Genomic DNA, 19,275 nt, shown 5'->3' with positions numbered 1-19,275 from the left:
TGTGGTCCATATTCATTCCAAAATAATTATCTGTAGGTAATCTCCCCTTAATGCTTTTATTGCAGTTACCATTAGTAAACTCAATTGGTGAAAATCATTTGCTGATGCCTGTCACCCTGCAGATAAGCAGGCAATATTTTACTTCACCACATGTACAGACAGAACTGGTCTTTCAATGCAAATATTGTTTTATGTAACCATCATCCTCGACTATATTATTTATAAGGTTCTACCTGCCTAGAAGATAGGGAGAGTCATGGTAGGTTCAAATTTAAGAGCTAAGTAAATTTCTCATTTCAAAGGACAATGTGATGAGACAAAAGCCTTACCTTCGTAGTTCACCCTTGCCTCTTATTTGTTAAATATATAAATATTTCAATATAGTCCCCAATCATGATACACACATACACAGTCTATATGGAAACAGCATGTTTCCATCATTTTATTTGGTTCAATTCTCTTCCTTCTTCATCTCATTATGTTAAGTCTCTTGTGCCTCTTCTGATCTTCACTCATGGCTAGACAATTTTTTAAGCCAAATGGTTATTTAAGAAGTAGCATCACTTGTTTTTCGTTCATTTACTTGGTAAAGTCTATCTGAATTTTAAGGACAGACAAGTTTTCATTTCACACATGAAGATCTGTATTTCTGAGATATCATCTGTTTCAAACTTGGAATTTCTCCTATCAATTAGCAAGTATTTAAAATACCTGAAATTAACATTATAGAAAAAAACAAATAATCTTTTTCCCCAAATTCATTTGATAAAAATAACATAGTCATCTCCTGGAAGGGAAAGTATTAGAAACTGTTTCTATTGAATTTTTTATGACTGGTTGGGTTTGGAAACATTGTAACTGAGTCAGGAAAAAAGAGACTCAGCTATACAGAATTGTAAGTTCCTTGATAGGAGGGACTGTGTCTTTATATTCTTAGTCCCTCATACATGATAAATACTTAAAGATTACAGCTTTATCTTAGTTTTATATATGTCAGTTTTTCCCAAGTCCATGATCATATTTTTCACTTCCAATAATTTAGGTTTTGGAGAAAATTTGGGATTTATACACACACGAACATTAAAGCTCACATGCTTTGTCTGGTCTTCATTAGTGACTAGAGAACTTAATAAGCCAAAAGTGAATTGTAAAAGTAATATAACTGTGATTTGTTATCCATTTTACTTTGTGGTTTTTTTTCTGTCGAATTCTACAGAAAAGCAGTTTTTATTTTATATATGCAGAGTAATCCTTCCATTTCCATTATCATTTTAAGTCGTATAAGTTTCCTCATTAATTCAGGAATATTTGAGCTATTTGACTGTAATAAAACTTTCTCTATTTCAGTTGGAAAAAATAATATGGCTAGATTATGGTAAAGAAAGTAAGAACTACATGACACAATTTGATAGGAGTAGTGGCAATAGGTTTAGACCTTGACATCAGTGCAGGAACATAAATGCTCATTCTTTTCCCATAAATTCCTCAACTTAACCCTCCTATTAAAAAAAATTAAATGAAACAAAAAAATTGTTCACCTTTGTAGAAGAAAACAATAGAATTGCTAATTACATTTCTATTTTTCTTGAGATTCTAAGCTGCAAAAATTATATCTGATATAATTTCTTTCAGGTCCTCGATAGTTGGAGTCAAATGAATGTATATGACTGAATGCCAATAATTAGGCAGAATAGATAGAATGTGGGACTTGATAGCCATAGGATCACAGAATTAGAAATAGTAAGTTCCTTAGAGGCTATCTAGTCCAACCACTTTATTTTAAAGATGAGGATGCCAAGACCCAATGCATATGATTTGTCAAGAATTATATAAGAAGTGACATTTGGGGTGTCAACCCAGGTCCTTTGCCTGGCAACTTTCCCACTATTCTATGCTGCCTTACTCATAGCTCAGAAGACCTGGATTCAGATCTCACCTATAACACTAGCCAGGTAACCAAGGACAAGTAATAAAAAATGCTTCCTGAGTCTCAGTTTCCTGAACAGTAACATGAAGGTATTTATATCTCTTTTACGTACTTACAGAATTTTTCTGAGGCTTGAGTGAGATAATGTATATAAAATGGTATCTAAATTTGAAGACACTATATACATCTCTGCCTCTCTCTCTCTCTCTCTCTCTCTATATATATATATATATATTTATATACATATATACATACATATATTTATATATTATATATTCAAGCTATTTTATTATCTTTTGTTATTTTCAATGGAAAGTTGGCCTAGGGAAATTTTAATGGCTCTATTATAACTATAATGGAAAGAATACTGTGTTTCTTCTACCTCCTGGTTTTCATGGTTTCTTTTAAATCCCAGCTAAAATCCTACCTTTTATAAGAAGCCTTTCAGTATTCCATTTAAAGCTAGTACTCTCTGCTGACTATTAGCTCCATTTTATTCTGTACATATTTTCTTTTGAGGCAATCAGTTTGCATGTTGTTGTTTTTTTTTTCCTGTTAGACTATGAACTCCTTGAGAATGGAGCTGTCTATGGCCTTTTTATTTTGGTTTGGTACCATAGCACTTAAAAAAGGTTCTTAGGTCATAGCATAAAACTAATGGATGTTGATTGAATTGCTGCCTGATTAGATTTGGAGTCAAAGACCTGGTTTCAAATCCTAGTTCTGCTATCTCCTTACTGTATTACATTGGATAAATAAGTCACTTTACAACTCTGGGCTTGGACTTCCTTCTCTGTATAATCAGAGTGATAAACTCGATGACCTCTGAGATCCTTGTGAATTCTCAACTGTCAGTTCTCAATCTATGAACCTATAATAAAGCTAACAATGATCCACTATACAAACTATGCATGCTAGGTTTCCTCTTTTCCTACCATGAAAAGAAAATAAAGTAGGCTTTCTCTTCACAGTGAATAAAAACCCTTAGACCCATCCTTCAAACAGGTGGCTTCAATTGAATGCTTGACTCATCAGATGTTCAACCATTATCTAATGGCAGTTTGGAGAAAGGAGGCAGAACCACCACAAAAGTAAATCAAGGAAATATTGTTTAGTTATATACAACTTGATTCATATTGTTCATGGAAAAATTTCTGTAATAATCTGACAAACCAGACATGCCTGTGGTCCTTAGAATAGTCTGGCTGGGGTTTCCCATAATTTTGTTGGTATGGGCATAACAGCAGGCAACAGAGGGTCAGCACACTTTCCCCTTGAGCAGACTGCAAACTCAGTTAACCCTGTGGGCTACATCTATTCCAAGCAGAGAAACCAGGTGCATAGAATAGAGGAAATACATTGTCCAGCTTCCTTGGTTCAGACATTGTGGTTTGGCTTGTTTGGGAGTTCTTCATTGGCTTCCTTCCTCTGGGCACTCTCCCGATCCAGATGTAGCTATGTGAAGGTGAAGAAAAGTCAGACAGTTGCCTAAAAAGTTAAAGAAAGTTTTTTTAAGTGGTTTGCCATGTTGCTATGTGTGTGATTTTTTTTAACTCTGCCAATGTGCCTCAAGGATCCTATGAAAGGATGTAGCATGATTCAGTGGAAAGAACTGTGCTTTGTGTCCTCTGCTCTGTGTGTGACTTTAGGTACTGCCTGTGCAGGCAATGGAAGAAACAATGATTAGGAGTCAAAAAGATTTCTTTGTGAGCTATTTCTCTACAGGAGGAGTACAGAGGAAAGGTTTGAACTCAGAGATATGTGAAGACAGAAATGGCAGGGCTTGATAAATGAATGGATATGTTGGCTAAGGGAGTTAGGACAACCTACTCTGGTACAAACCCCCAGGAGCCATGCATGGAAGATGTAATCTATTCAGCTTTGGAATTCCTGCTCAGATCAAGTTTGGCATCCATCTCTTCTGGACATCTTGACCTTTTGTCCTTTAGTTCTGACCATTAGCTACTTACTTACCCCTAATCTGGCTTTCTATGTCTTCCTCTGATAACAGTATCAAAGTAATACTACTATTGCTTCTGTAAGGACATGGAAATCAAATATTCTATGGTCTTACTCATCATGCCTGTGACTTAAAGGCAAAAACTCTCTTCCCTAGCACCAAATCCCTTCTGTGTTGCCTCTCTTTGTTCAATGTAGATTCTTCAAGAGCAGGACCTGATACCCTTTTGTATATGAATGGTCTGAATGTGGTATCACTGACAGTTTTTTTTTTTAACACTTGACCTATGATTGCATCAGAAGAGAGAAACATTGCTGAGAAACTTCCTCTATCAAGGCACACTGACACCTTCTTTGTAACTTACAGGTGCCTGTAACATTGAGATTTGATTAGGATCACAACCAGCTTTGGATAGAGGCTAGACTTCCATTTACTTTTTTCTGATGCTGAAGCCATTTTTCCATCCATTCTGCAACACTTTCCCTCACCTGGCATAGAGTAAGTGGTTTTTCTTTCATTTTTTGGAAGAGCAAAATGACGCCTTTGTCTGAAATAGAAGAGGAAAATCCTGTTTAGAGGTACATATGATTTTAATTTAAAGATTACAAATTTCAGAGCTAGTGTATGTAACATATAAATGGAGATATACACCTGGTAGTTGAAAATGCAAGTTTAAAACTTTGGAGAGAGATTGTAATTATTGATATAGATTTGCAATCATTTGCAAAAAAGTTAAACTTGAATTTATGGGAGTGACTCAAATCACCAAAGTAAAATGAAGGGAATTTGTGATAGAACCTTGGTGAACATCCACATTCAAGGAATGGTAGAATATTAAGGAGAGGGAACTATAGAGTCAAGACAGAACTAGTATTAGAGATAGTAGTATCATCTTAGAATCTTAGAAAGGTCACTTAGCCCTCACTCATACTTAGTTTCCTCATCTGTTGAATGAAGGGTTTGAACTAAATGATCTCTAAGGTCTCATCCAACTCCAAAGGTATAATGCTATGATTTACCTCTGTCACCCACAGCCTCTGTGATTTTGGATGTCATCTAACTTCTCATCCACTCACCTGATAAGTGCTAAGTAGAAACTCTAAGGAATGGGGCAGAGGAATTGCTGACATATAAACATATTTATATCTATCTGCATGACTATACACATGTCTATATACATACATATATTGGTGAGAATTTCCACAAGGGGACAACATTAATAAAGTCACAAGCTTGAACATGCCCATCCCCCTAAAATTGAGGATGAAGAGTTAACAAAAGAGACAGTGAAGACACAGTCACACATCAAAGATCAAGAATCACAAATGCTCAGGTTCATGGAAATCATTGTACCAACTAGTATCCAAAAATAGGACAACTATTTTAGGGAAATAAAGGACAGACTTGAGACTTATTCTAAGACCAGTAAATAAACCCATTAAGTTAAAGAAAATGGGAAAGACAGTGTGAAAAAATATTGGAAGAGGAGATTAGGGGAAAATGCCATTGATTGGAGAATTTAAATTTCTCTCTGTACACTACCCCTGACTATCCAACTCTGGTCTATATACCTCCATATTCTGTGGTAGTCTCTGATAAAATTTTAATCTGAGGCTGGTAATCAAATTTGTTGCTAACACCTAAAGTCATCATCATATTTCTGATCACAAATTTCAGGAAGTCATATAATTCCTAAATTGTCTCTTCTGGATCTATTTTTGGTCAATTTTTTTTTTCAAGGAGCTAGTTCATATTTTTTCTATTTTTAGTTTTTTTTTTTTGGATTTTGTTTTATTGTTTCTTGATGTCTTGTGAAGTCATTAGCTCCTATTTGCCCAATTCTAATTTTTAAGTATGAATTTCTTCCATGACCTTTTGATCATCCTTTTCTATTTGGTTCTACTTTTTAAAAAAAATTCTTTTCTGTGTTGTATCTTTGTGCTTCTTTCTCTTGTTGACCAATTTTGCTTTTTATGCTATGATTTTCTTTTTGCTTTGCTTTCATTTCTTTTTCCCATTTTCTGTGACTTTTTATTTTTTAATTCCTCTTTGAGTTCTTCCAGAGCTTGAGAAATTTCAATTTTTCTTTGAAGTTTTACATGTGGTTGGCTTTGATTTTACCATTTCCTACTGACTCTGTGCCTTGCTCTTTGTCTACACAGAAATGTTCTATGATTAGGTATTTCTTTTGCTTTTTATTCATTTTCCCGGCCTTTTTACTAAAAGTCTGTAAACTTGGAATTCAAAAGGCTTATTATTCTGTCTCTGCTGATGAATTGAAAGACTCAGCACTTTGGACTGTTACCTTGGGGTTAAGGGCTTCATCATAGTGCAGGCATGAAAGGGCTAAGTGCCCTGGGGTTCTGGTATTCATTGAGAGCTGGTGCCAGGTCCTTGAACTTTTAGGGGTGTCTAGGGTGCTGTGTGGTTGGTGTATCTAGGGATCTGGGTTCTCAAAGTTGACATATGGTCAGGCTCAGAACCGGGAGCAATAGGTGGGTGGGTGGGTGGCCAGCACTCTTGTGTATACAGTTTTGCTTCCAGATTCCCCTTGTCCCATGAAAATTGACTTTCTCTGCCTACCTTTCAAGTGGGAGAGCCCTCTTTCTCTGCTTTGCTGTTGTTTTTTGACTCTTGTCATTTTGAGATGCTTTTAAAAGATTGGTTTGGAAGGATTGTCAGAGTGGTTTCAGCTTTTGCTGCTACTAAGCCACCATCTTGGCTCCCCCTCTACCCAATTATATTTCTGAGAAACAAAGAAGCCTAGTCAGACATTTGAGAGTCATTTGTTTTAAGAAAGCTCCAGTGATGAGGTTTATTTCTTTTCTCTGTGATTCTAGTCATTCTAAAGAAACTTTCCAAGAATTCTCTATATGAAAATATAATGCCTGAACTTTTTTCAATCATGAAGGAATCACTTTATATCAGTGACTTAAAACTTCATATTCTCTTTAAATGCATTTATGTAAATTTATGAAATATCATAGACTAGAATTTTGTTAAGTCTAAACTACTTTAACCAAAATTATGAGGAAGATAAAAATGTATAGAAACTCTAAGGTAAGTACATCAATTTTATGTGGAAATCAAATTAGTCATTAGAGAAATGGAGAGGAACAAAGAGAATTTCCAAAATAGAAATTTGTGAGTTGAAAACTATAAGATAGTTGCCAGGGATAATGAATTCAAACCCACTAGTATTTCTTCCCTTTTTTTCTTTCTCTTTCTGATGAGCCATAGAGACAAAGAGGAAATAGCTGTCAAACAGCAAATTTCTAAGCTCAATAGGAGACTTTACTCTGGAAAACATTTGAGCAGATAAAGTTTTCTTCTAGAGAATATTCTAAAGTAAAATGTGAACTTTTTATATGATTTTTTTTAAGTTGTGGCATATTATTACAACAACTTTTGATAGCAAGATGCTTCTAAGTATTAGGGAGTTACGAGCAGATCTCGCCAGAAACCCACTTACTATAAAGATATTCCCATAATAAGTGGGAGAAAAGACTCTAGATTACTTACTTTGCAAATCCGGTTCTATAATGTATTGACCAATATCATAGATTTATTAGTAAACAAGGGGGCCTGGGCAGTGCAGTAGAAAAGCGACTTGCCAGTGAATGAAACCATTTTTCATTCTAGATCTCATTACCATTAACTCATTATTCACTTTTAAGAAAGTAATTTAAATTTTTCTCTGTAAGTTTCTCCAGCTGTCAAATAATTTCTTGTTGGATCTTTTATCTCATCAAGGAAGTGGCTTGTATTAGGGAAGGTTGCAAACCGTTTACTTCACATTTGAACTCTTGACATTTTATGGATGCCAAAGGAACCACTAGGGTAGACAATGGTTTTTCTCTCTTGCTAGATATAACCAATCCATTTTCTTTTCTAATTTGTTTTTTTGGCACCCAGTCAATATGTAATAGGAATCAGTGAGCTTTAGAGTAAAGCGTGTTGGATTGAAAGTCAGAGGAACTGGGTTTGAATTTTCCTATAATACTTACTAGAGCAGCTAGGTGGCATGGTGACTAGAGCTCCAGGCCCAGGATTCAGGACCTGAGTTTTGTCAGGTTTAAAATGGGATATTAAGTAACTTCTTTTAGGCTCTAGTTGCTGAAAAGGGCATTTGAGTTTTGGCACTGTGTAACAGATTTGGGCCTAGTTAAAAAATGGCTAACAGTAACAGTTCTTAGAGACAGCTTATATAAAACCAAAAACCTCTATTTAATATTAAAGATTTAAGGAAAGATAAAGATAGGTAAACACAGGTTAGGGATAGGATCCCTAAATGTAAAAGGGGGTCTAAGCTTTTCCCAATTCCCCTCTGATTCACAAGAATTTGCTTCTTGCTCAGGTTTCCCTGAGCCTAATTTACAACTCCTTATCACTTAACTATATCCCCAGAGTCCATGCTAAATAGTATCCTTATATATAATTTAAAATTTACTGCCTCCTTGTATTCCTTCAGATCACTCTATTCCAACTGACAGTATTTTCTTGGCCTTGTCAGGCTAGGTCAGGCTTCTGGGCCTTGGTAGGCCTCAAAAGGCCTGTCTTTACCTTCAGTTACACAGAGGTAGAAAAATAAAGTCTCTTTTCTTCTTTCTCTTGATCTTCTCCACAATTTGGTTCCTCCTACAACTGTAACTATTGGTTTTCCCAGTTTTCCAAAGTAGATTCTGACAGCAGGATCCAACCAGCCTCGGAGAGGAAGGCTTCTCTTGGAAGGAAGTGCTAGTCACAAGACACAAATGCCACTCCCAATTGCCCCTTCCCCCACCAACTGTCAGTCTTGTTTCCTTTCCACACTGTCCAAGAGACACTTGGCAGTTGGAAGTCCAATCCTTTTAAGCTTCCCAAGATTCCCTGCAGGAACTTTGCCCAAGATTCCAAGCTAGGCCTCAGAAGTTGATCTGACACTCTTTCACTCTGTCCTTAGCTTACTAAACTCTTAATTTACACCAAATGTTTATCTTAACCCCAATAGTTTAAATATGTCCTCAGATACTTACTGCTGGATGATTCTGGGTAAGTCACTTAACCCTGTTTGCTCCAGTTTCCTCATTGGTAAAATGAGCTGGAGAAGGAAATAGCAAACCACTCCAGTATCTTGGCTAAGAAATTTCCAAATGGGGTCACAAAGAGTTGGACATGACAGAAACTACTGAAAATATCATTGTAAATAACAAGAATAATCCTTTCATACATATTCAACAAACATGTATTAAATACCCTTTTTCTACACAAGGCATTGTCTTAGGGAAGACCAGAAATGAACTTAACATTGAAAGCCACAGCTAGAGAGAATTTCCAAAGGAGGAAATCCATCATTAGCATTCATTGGGATAACTTGGTGGGGCAGTGGCTACAGTGACAAATCCAGAAGTCAAGAAGACCTGAATTCAAATCTAGCCCCATATACTTAATAGCTATGTAAATCTGGGCAAGTCATTTAACCTCTGTCAGTCTCAGTTTACTTATCTATAAAGTGGTAATAATAATAGCCTTAATTCCCTGTATTTTTATTGTATTTTTTACAACTGCATATAAATTTTTTTTAGTATTTATTTCCTGATATTTTGAAGCCCTAAATCTCTCCCTCATTATCTCCCCTCTCTCTCCCCCAAGGCATAAAGCAATATGATATATATCATACATGTACTATCATGCATTATAAATTTCTGTATTCATAATGTGGAAGAAGCCACATTACAAACATTTAAGAAAAAACTCATGAAAGAAATAAAGTGAAAAATAGAATGCCTTGATCTTCATTCAAATTCCATCAGTTCCTTCTATGGTGATGAATAATAGCCTTCTTTATTATGAGTCTCTTGGGGCTGTCTTTTCCCAGTACTGTTGTGAAGATAAAATATAATAAATGTTTATGTAGTACTTGCTCTGTTCCAGGCACAGGGTTAAATGCTTTCTACAAATGGTATCTATTTGATCCTCACAATAACCCTTCAAAATAGATACTATTTTCAAAATTTCATTTGCAGAAACTGAGGCAAACAGAGACTTAATAACTTGCTTGGAGTCCAAAAGCTAATGTCTCAGAATTCATGTGAACTCAGTGCTTCCTGATTTCATACCCAGAATTCCATTCACTGTGTCACCTTGCTGTCATTGTGAGATATTTGTATAGGGATCTGCACATCTTAAAACACTATCCCCAAATGTAATATTATTATTGTTGTTGTTATTATTCCTTCCATCATTTAGTGTTTATAGAAAGCTCTAGGATAAGGGATAGGCATAAAGATACAATTTTGACTGCCTAAAAATGATAGGCTTTATATTATCATAGGATTTAGTATTGGAAGGCAAGTTAGAGATAATCTAGTCCAAGCTTCTGACTTTCCAGATGACAGAATCGACATCTAGAGAATTTTAGGCACCATAACAATGGTCTACAGATAGTCATGGGATTAGGATTTGAAGCAAGGTCTTCTGTTTCCAATTTGTTGTTTGTACCTGCTTTCTTAGACTTTACAAGTTAGGGGGCCAAGGCAAGTGGACAAATGGAAGCAGAAATAAAAATAAGCTCACTCAGACATCATTACAACCACTGTTTGAGATGTTGAAAAGAAGAAAAACATATAAAACAAAACCATAGCTGCATGTTTGTTTGAAATGCTGATGTTAGGGGAAAAAGAAAGGAAAGAAAAAATAAGTGTTCCTGAATACTTATAGAGAAATAATTTTGAAATCTATGGCTGTTCACTCCTTACACATTAGTGGAAAAGGCATTGAGGCAGCTGCCAATATTTGGTCTTTGAACTCCGCTATTTTGCCAGAGATGTTTAAGGTAGGTAAAGCCAAAGAGTCTTTGAACTCAGTACAAAAATAGCATTTGCTGTACTCAAAGTATAACAAATGCTGTTTCTCCATCAGATTTAATTAAGACCCTTTCAATCAGGTGAGTTTCTTATTCATATTATTATTTTTAATGTGACTTGCATGGCGGAATTTTCTCCTACATTTTTTTTTCCTCCCTAAGTTATAATTTAGGCAGGAAAACCTTTTTCAAATTATGGTCATTGTGTTTAGTTGTAGCAGATGAGGTTTGGGGATAGAAGGCTTCCAAAATTATTCCACTGGACTGTGTTCAAGGTTTGAAGTTAGAACCTGATTTTACGTGAAAGTAAGTCAAGTTCTGAGGAAGTTTTAAGTTACCTTACATACAAGTCAGAAGCAGCTAAGAAAGATATAATCTAGTTCCTGATGGTAAAAAAAAAAGTAACAAAGTGATTGTGTATCAGACAGTTTAAAAAATCATGTTTAATTTAATAAACTAAGGTAAAAACAGCCAAAGGGAGCTGAAATGGCAAAGAAGAGAAGCACTCAGTGGAACTTTCCCAATATTTCTCTTTAAACAACTTTCAAATAATCCTTCAAATTGAATTCTGGAATGGCAGATCCAACACAAGACCAGAATCATACAACCTTCCATACCAAAATTATCTAGAGGGTCCAAAAAAAGATCTGTGACATAGGGGAGGAAGCTAATCCATAGCCTTGTAGATGAAACACCAGTGGTGGGAATAGGTGGTGGTGACAGAAGCAGTGGAAGCTTTAGGAGCTGTCAAGTCAGAGACAGTAAGGGGATCTCTGTTAATTGGCCAGAAAGAGAGTTCAGGGTGCCCCTATGCTAGCAAAGGACTATAAAGATAGAGGACTAAGGTATAGGGAAAAATGCAAAGGTTGTCTCTAAAAGAGAGAGAAGAGAATTTAGCCATAAACTCTGGGAAAAAATTCTAGAATGGGAAGCTCTGAGGGATAATACCTGTTCCATCAATTTCCTGTAACCTTACTAGTTTCATGGAGAGACTAGGAGGTGGCTTGAAAGATACCAAGGAGGACAATTTGGCTGTGACAATCTGGCTGTGGTGATTTGGCTAAGGTAAACCAAAGGGTTTTACATCTGAGACTTTGGGTTTTACCTAAGAAGCCAACCACAGGCTTGGGGAAGGACTCAGTCCACCTGTAAGTCCAGTCTCCTCAGCCTTTTAGAGACAATCTGGGATATTTAGTTTAGCAAGGTAGTCAGATGGTTTTTTGGGGTTAGAAAGAGCAGGAAGTGATTAATAAGGGTTTAAAGAAGATCAGAAGAGCTAGGAATTTGATGGAACAGCTATACTCCCTTCCAGCTCAGAGAAAGAACAGTTTAAGAGTGACAGTTTTTCTCAGTTAACTACTCAAACCTCCCTCTGCAGAGCTTCCCCTTCTAGAATCTTTTCCCAGGGTTAATGGGTAAATTCTCTACTCTCTCTTTTAGAGACAATGTTTGCATTTTTCTCAATCCCTTATTCCTCTATCATTACAGAACCAAACATTGTTGGGCAGGTCCATTATCTATACCCACTTCTGGGTCTTAGTTTACAGGTGGAGAGAAACACTTTCAGTCAAGAGGGAATGCTAGCAAGTTGTGGTATATGATTGTAATGGAATACTATTGCACCATAAGAAATGGTCAACAAGATGACAACATGGGGGGGGTAGAGACCACAACAATCTGGATAGATTTGTGTGAATTAATGCAAAATGACAAAGTGAAGTGAGCAGAAAAAGGAGAACATTTACTCAGTAACAGCAATAAAGTAAGATGATCAAGTGTGAATGATTTTATTATCAACAATGAAGGATCCAGGACAAATCCAAGGAATTTAAGACAAAAAAAAGGCTATTTATTTTGATAACAGGAACTGATGAAGTCTGAATGCAAACTGAAGCATGCCATTCTTCACTTTATTTACTTCATAAATTTTTTTCTAGAGTGATATGTCTTCTTTCACAACATGGCAAACATGGAAATATATTATAGAATAATACATGTATAACATACCGAATTACCTGCTGTCATGGGGAAGTGGGAGGGTGAGTGTCAGAAAGAGAACATGGATCACAAATTGCCAGAAAACAATTATTGAAAATTGTACTGACATTTAATCTGGAAGGGAAAAGAGAGAGGGAGAACCCTGAGGGGTAACTATTTTTTTTTAAACCCTTACCTTCCATCTTGGAGTCAATACTGTGTATTGGCTCCAAGGCAGAAGAGGTAGGGCTAGGCAATGGGGGTCAAGTGACTTGCCCAGGGTCACACAGCTGGGAAGTGTCTGAGGCCAGATTTGAACCTAGGACCTCCCGTCTCTAGGGCTAGCTCTCAATCCACTGAGCTACCCAGCTGCCCCCCCCCCCAGGGGTAACTATTTGATCACTCCATTATTTATTCTCACTTCTGGGTCATAGTTCAAGGGTGGAGAGGCACACTTTTGGTCAAGAGGGAGTGGAAACTTTGAAAGGAAGCCTTGAGGATCAGGAACCATGAGGAAATGTATCAATCAATTCTATTCTCAAGGGAAGAGGTGCTCTAAAGAGTACTATTGATTGCAATCCCAAAGGATCAGGTGTCCTTTCTGAATAAGAACTGCAGTGAACATTAACAAAAAGTTCCAAATCAAGAACTAGGATGGAAAAATGAGCAAGCAACAACAACAAAAAAGAACATAACCCTAAAACAATATATTCTAGTAATGGGGAAGATCATAAATACAAACCCAGAGGAAGACAATAGAGATAAAAGAAAAACTTTAAAGAAACAATGTGAATCAAGGAAAAGCCTAATAAGAATTCATAAAACAACTAAAACTAATTTTCAAAATAAAATTAAAAAAGTAAAGGAAAATAATAGGTAAAGAAATATAATCAAATGAAGAAAATTATGAAAAGACAATAGCTTGGTATATGCACATGTGTGTTAATATACACATACAGACTATATTTATGTGCACGCACGCACACACACACACAAACACACACACACACACACACACACACACACACACACACACACATATATATACCAAGCTATAAGTTGTCTTTTCATATTTAATACTGGGAACATATAAGGTTCTTAAGAAATTCTTGTTGACTTGACTTGACAATAGGGGATCCACTCAATTTGTTGATGGCCTTCTTCCCCCTCTTCTGATGTCCTGATGACAGTGGCAACCATCTTTCAATCTCTGCAATTGACCAACTTTTCTTTTTCTGTCATTCAATTATTGAATTCTATAATGATATTCCTTACTCCTGCTTTTTTATTCTCCTTTGATCATGTATTGCAACCTGTTTATACAATATGCCTTTCAATTTCTGTGTCATGGTCCTTTATATTTTTACTATTTTGTTTTGTTTTCCAGAGAAAATTAGGTTTCACATCTCATTAACATGAGCAGTATGGGTTAAATATTTTTATTGAAAAGAAGGGAAATGAAATGTGGATTTAGTAAAAGGGCTTTTCAATTTCCTGAAAGCAATCCAACTTGCTCTCCTTCTTTTCAATTCTAAGCCTAGCTTATTTTCCATCTGTACCTTCTGTCCCAGATATAGACAAACTCTACAGAAGCACTTTGAAATGTAGGCAATACACAAATTGTATCTATTTGGTCTTTCCTGTGTGGATGAACAGGCCAAACTCATCTGAGTGATTACAGATCTCTTCAGGAAGTTCCTGAGGTTGTTTCTTGAAGCTTAGTTAAATCAGTACACCACCATCTGTAAGCAAAGAGGAAGATCAAAAGTACCTCAGGCTGGATTTCCTCCATCGCAATGACATACACTCTGTGGGAATTTATTCCCAATAAATATAAAATCATAAGTTCCAGTACTTTATTTCTCCTCAAACATCCTAAAGACTTATAGGAATTTTTACAAAATAATAATGATCTATCTCATTGACTTTTTTCCTAACAATTGTTGTTTTACTAGTTTGTTGCTTAACTAGAATCTATTTTAAACCTATTCTCATTTATACTTGCAAAATCTCAACAAACTGAATAGCTATCAGAGACACTTCAGTATGTTTAATCTCTCTACCTTTTTTATTTGAGTTTGACATTTACCCTACATTCCTCCACAGGAAATCTATATTGGTAGGCATTATTTTGCATTGAATTATCTTTTATAGGTTAAATTAATAGTAAATGTTAAAACAAAAAAAATGAGGCTTGACTTTATTTACTAAAACATAATTCTTCCAGTAGCACTTTTAGGTCATTGAAATTAAATTGTCTTCAATATATCATTTTGTTGCCATTTATTTTATAGATAATGTAATATATAACATCAAAATAATATAATAAATATGACTTGTTATAAATATGTAATGTTATAGTAAATATGCTTATCCAAGAACAACAAATTCTCACATTAGTTTTGTTTTAAAAACTCTCATTCTTTTTTCCCCACTCCCAGCCCCCCACTTTCATCAATGATTTTTAATCCTTATCTCCCATATTTGAATCAATACTAGGTATTGGTTCCAAGGCAGAAGAGCAGTTATGACTAGGATGTTAGGTGACTATCCCAGGGTCACCTAGATAGGAAGTGTCTGAAGGTAGACGAACTCAAGACCTTCCATCTCCAGACCTGTCTCTCCCTCCACTGAACCACCTACTTGTCTCTATAGTTTTAATTTTATATATTAATTCTATAGTATATATTATTATATATTTATATAATTATATATTAATTTTATAAATTTTTAATGTTCATAAGATCTAGAGCAGACCTTAGAAATTATATAGTCTGACTTCTTCAAGGTCCAAAGATGTTAAGAAGAGAAACAAACATTGATTAAGCACCTACTAAATGCCACTGTTCCAAGTTCTTTACAAACATTTCTTATTTTATCCTCATGATAACACTTGGAGGGAGGCACTGTTACTATTTCCATTTTATAGTTGAAGAATGGAAGGCAAACAGAGGTTATGTGACTTATTCAGGATCACATAGTTAGTATCTGAGGATGGATTTGAATTCATCTCTTCTTGACTCTAGCCCCTTGGCTCTATGCATTGTACCCCAGATCCCTGATAAATTAAATAAATTGTCTAAGACCATATATCAGTAAAGTTATTAATAACTCTATTCATTAGACTGTTTTTCAATCTCTTCATCTCTACTGGTTCATTTTTTACTGCTTTCAAATATTCTCATGTTTCCTTTATCTTGAAAAGATTGTCACTTGACCCTTCATCCCCACTATCATCTTAAATCTCTTCTGTCCTTTGTAGCTAAACTGGAAAAAAAATCTATAATAGATGCCTCCACTCACCTCTGACATTCTTCTAAACCCCTTAAAATCTAGCTTTTGACCTTGTCATTCCACTAAAATAGCCCTTTTCAAAATTACTCATAGTTATTAAATTCGATGGTTTTTCCCAATCCCCCTTCTCCTTGATTTTTCTGATATTGATTATCATCTTTTCTCCTTGATAATCTGTTTTCTAGGTTTTCAAGACACCACTCTCCTGGTTTTCTTCCCACCTATCTGATTCCTTTTCTCTTTTTTAATGGATCCTCCTTCAGGCCATGCCCACTCACTGTAGGTATCCTTGAGGATACTGCCCTGTGTCTTTTTCTCTTCTCCCTCTATACAATTTCACTTGCTGACCTTAATTCTGATGGATTTAATTATCACTCTAAGCTAATAATTCTCAACTTTACATTTTCTGCTCAATCTCTTTGTTTTCTATAAGTAGGTCCATTTACATCTAATGAAAGTGTCCAATTCTGTCTTGTCATCCTCAACACTCATGACATCCTCATCTAAAAGTCCATTTTTTCTGTCAATAGAGCAATTTTTCTGGCACTTTTGAGCAGAATCAGTTACAGTGCTGGGATAGGAAGGAATATGTGGGTACCATTTCATTTATGGGAAGTTATTCCTCTTCCCTTTCTATTCTAGAGACACTCAAGATGATTGATGGTAATTCAATGGGAGATTATATGTAGAAATGTAAGGATGTAGCCATGACTCTGGTGCAAATGGTGAGAAGTGAATTGAAGGCCATCTGGGTGTTGAAAGTTCTAGAGTTTTGAATGAGTCAGAGAAAATTTGAATTACCAAGAAATTATCTAATATGTGGTGCAGTTATGTGGCACAGTGGGCAGAGTTCTGTGGCCAGAGACAGGAAGATTTGAGTTCAAACCAAGCCTTAGACTTTTAATAGCTGTATGATGCTAGGGAAGTCATGGAACCCTTATTTGCCTTGCTTTCTTCATCTGTAAAATGAGCTTCAGAATAAAATGACCTTATCTTTTCCAAGAAAATCACAGAGAATTAAGAAAAGCCAGATTCAACTGAGCAACAGAATATCTAGTCAAATGTATATGTGAATGTTAATTCTCTCTCTCTGTTATGCCCAATCTTGGCTTAAAGATGTCCAATTGTAAGAAATCTACCATATTCCATAGGAAGGTAGTTCCTTCAATAAGCACTAATATAGATATAGACATAGATATAGATATAGATGTAGATATAGATGTAGATATAGATGTAGATATAGATATAGAGATGGTTTTAATGAATGTGCTTTTCTGGAAAAAAACAAAATGTGAATTTTAGGAAAAATGGAGGAGGGTCATATAATTATCATATAATTCAAGTGCAACTGGGACTCTAGGAATTAAAAATTAAATTAAATTCTTTGAGTTGGAATAGATGGAATCTCTGGAACTGTAACTATGACAATGACATCAGGATTGGGAGTAGGAGGAGGGCAGAGGGTATTAAACTGAGATGATTGAGCCCAAGATTTGTTTTCAGTTTGGAAGTCAGGACTGGTGGCCATGGTCTGACATGGTGATAGTGGTAATCTAATTGATGCTTACACTATAGACTACAGCCAAAGCTTTTCCATGCCTATTACTTCACTTTTTCAAACTCCTGACCAAAAAAAAAAGTGTGGCTAAAACAAACTTGAGTTGAAATATACTTGGGCAAAGTTTATTTCTTTTGGTGTCTTTTCCTAGTCAATTCAAAGACTTTGCATCATGCTAGAGTGAGTGGAGAAGTAGAGACCTTTAGCAAAATGGAAGTTAATGCCATATACAGGCGACTAAAAGGAAATGGAAAAGAAATTTTCCCCTCATAGACAGGGGGCCAGAGGAGTACTAAACTCTTACATAGTTTTGTGTTATATCCAAGCTTGTTAGAAAGCACTACCTCATGTTAGAGTAGGATCATTGGTTTAAGGTTTAAGGCTGTATGGATTATGTAGAGGCTGGCTAGTCTAAACCCTTCATTTATAGGAAAGGAAACTAGGGTTCAGGGAGGTTTGTGACTTACCTAAGGTCACACAAGAAGCATGCTGGGTGGTAGAACAGTTAAATTTTACTGATATGTTAAAAGTTCAGGTACAATGATTCCCAGATATCCTCAAAATAGTAGATTAAGTATGGTGATAGAAGAATTTAGGATAATTTTTTAGTACTAGAAAGCCAATCTAATGGTGGGAAAATTGTCTTTTCTTTAATTTTTCCCTGAGGCCTAACAAAAATATAATTGTGAGATTTTCTGATGTTTCCATCACCATCCCCAGAATGAGTAAGAATGAATGAAATATCTAGAGAAAACATTGTGTTGAATAGTGGAATGTTTAGAAGCAATCTGGGTTTTCTGATCTTATCTTTCACCATGCCTGTGGCCATGATGAGTTATGAAATTTTCCTTTCAGCAGTTTTGGGATACCCTTTTAAAAAGTTTATTTTATTCTTTCAAACAAAAGTCTGAGATATGATTGAAAGCAGGAATTGTGGGTTGCCACATGTGTACCTAATAACAATGAGTTTTCAAAATGTATTTTGGAGAGCTAGTTTAATACAATATTTGAGAGAAAACAACTCCTCTTACCCATTGGCTAAGTTTTGTTATTGATGAGAATAATATTTGACATCCAAATTTTAAAATTGATGATCTTTTACATGATTGAAAAGCAGGATGTTAAAATGGCCTTTAGAAAAATATAGAGGTGACTTGGCTAACACCACAAGGTCTCTCACAAATATCTTGCTCTTCATGTAGTCTGAAAAACCATTAGACTTGCCCACTGTAACCAGAGGACTAGAAAGCCAATATCTTTCCTTTCCTAGGCAATGTGTGAAAATCTGGTAGTATGGTGAGAGAAGAGTCAGTAACAGCATTTCCACACAGAAGCCCAATTCTATTGACTGATCCATTATTTCATTGGTATAGGTTATTTAATACTCAATCAACAAGTATTTACTGAGCATTTTCTATGCTCTAGATCCTGTGCTAATGCTGATGATACAAAGTCAAAGATATAACAGTTAGTTCCCTCAAGATTTTACATACAAATAAAAGAGGCTACATGAATATCAGAAGTCACTGCTTACTCTTCTCCCCTGCTATTTATTCTCCTGTCTTATTATGTACTACATTCTGCAGGTCTTCTTGGCTCTGAGCAGGTTGTAGTTATTGCCTTCTTTCTATTTTAGTACTATTTTGCTGCCTTCCTTTATTGTGTACTTCTTCCTGTAATTTGTTCCTCCGCAATTCTGACTAGCAGATGGTTAT

The 19,275-nt window shown here is 35.6% G+C and overlaps 1 long non-coding RNA gene across 1 annotated transcript; it reads right to left on the bottom strand.

The window, feature by feature from the left end:
* Positions 1-2,298: 2,298 nt before the first annotated feature.
* On the bottom strand, positions 2,299-9,135 carry LOC103097327 (uncharacterized). Its single transcript, XR_463195.3, has 3 exons — positions 8,451-9,135; positions 4,376-4,434; positions 2,299-3,415 (listed from the first exon to the last, which is right to left on the bottom strand). It is a non-coding gene; the product is annotated as an uncharacterized LOC103097327 (long non-coding RNA).
* Positions 9,136-19,275: the final 10,140 nt, after the last annotated feature.

This window comes from Monodelphis domestica, chromosome 2 (genome assembly GCF_027887165.1).
Source record: "Monodelphis domestica isolate mMonDom1 chromosome 2, mMonDom1.pri, whole genome shotgun sequence".
Taxonomy (NCBI): Eukaryota; Metazoa; Chordata; class Mammalia; order Didelphimorphia; family Didelphidae; genus Monodelphis; species Monodelphis domestica.
The sequence above is the reverse complement of the archived record's forward strand: the minus strand, read 5'-3'. Positions and strand labels throughout refer to the sequence as shown.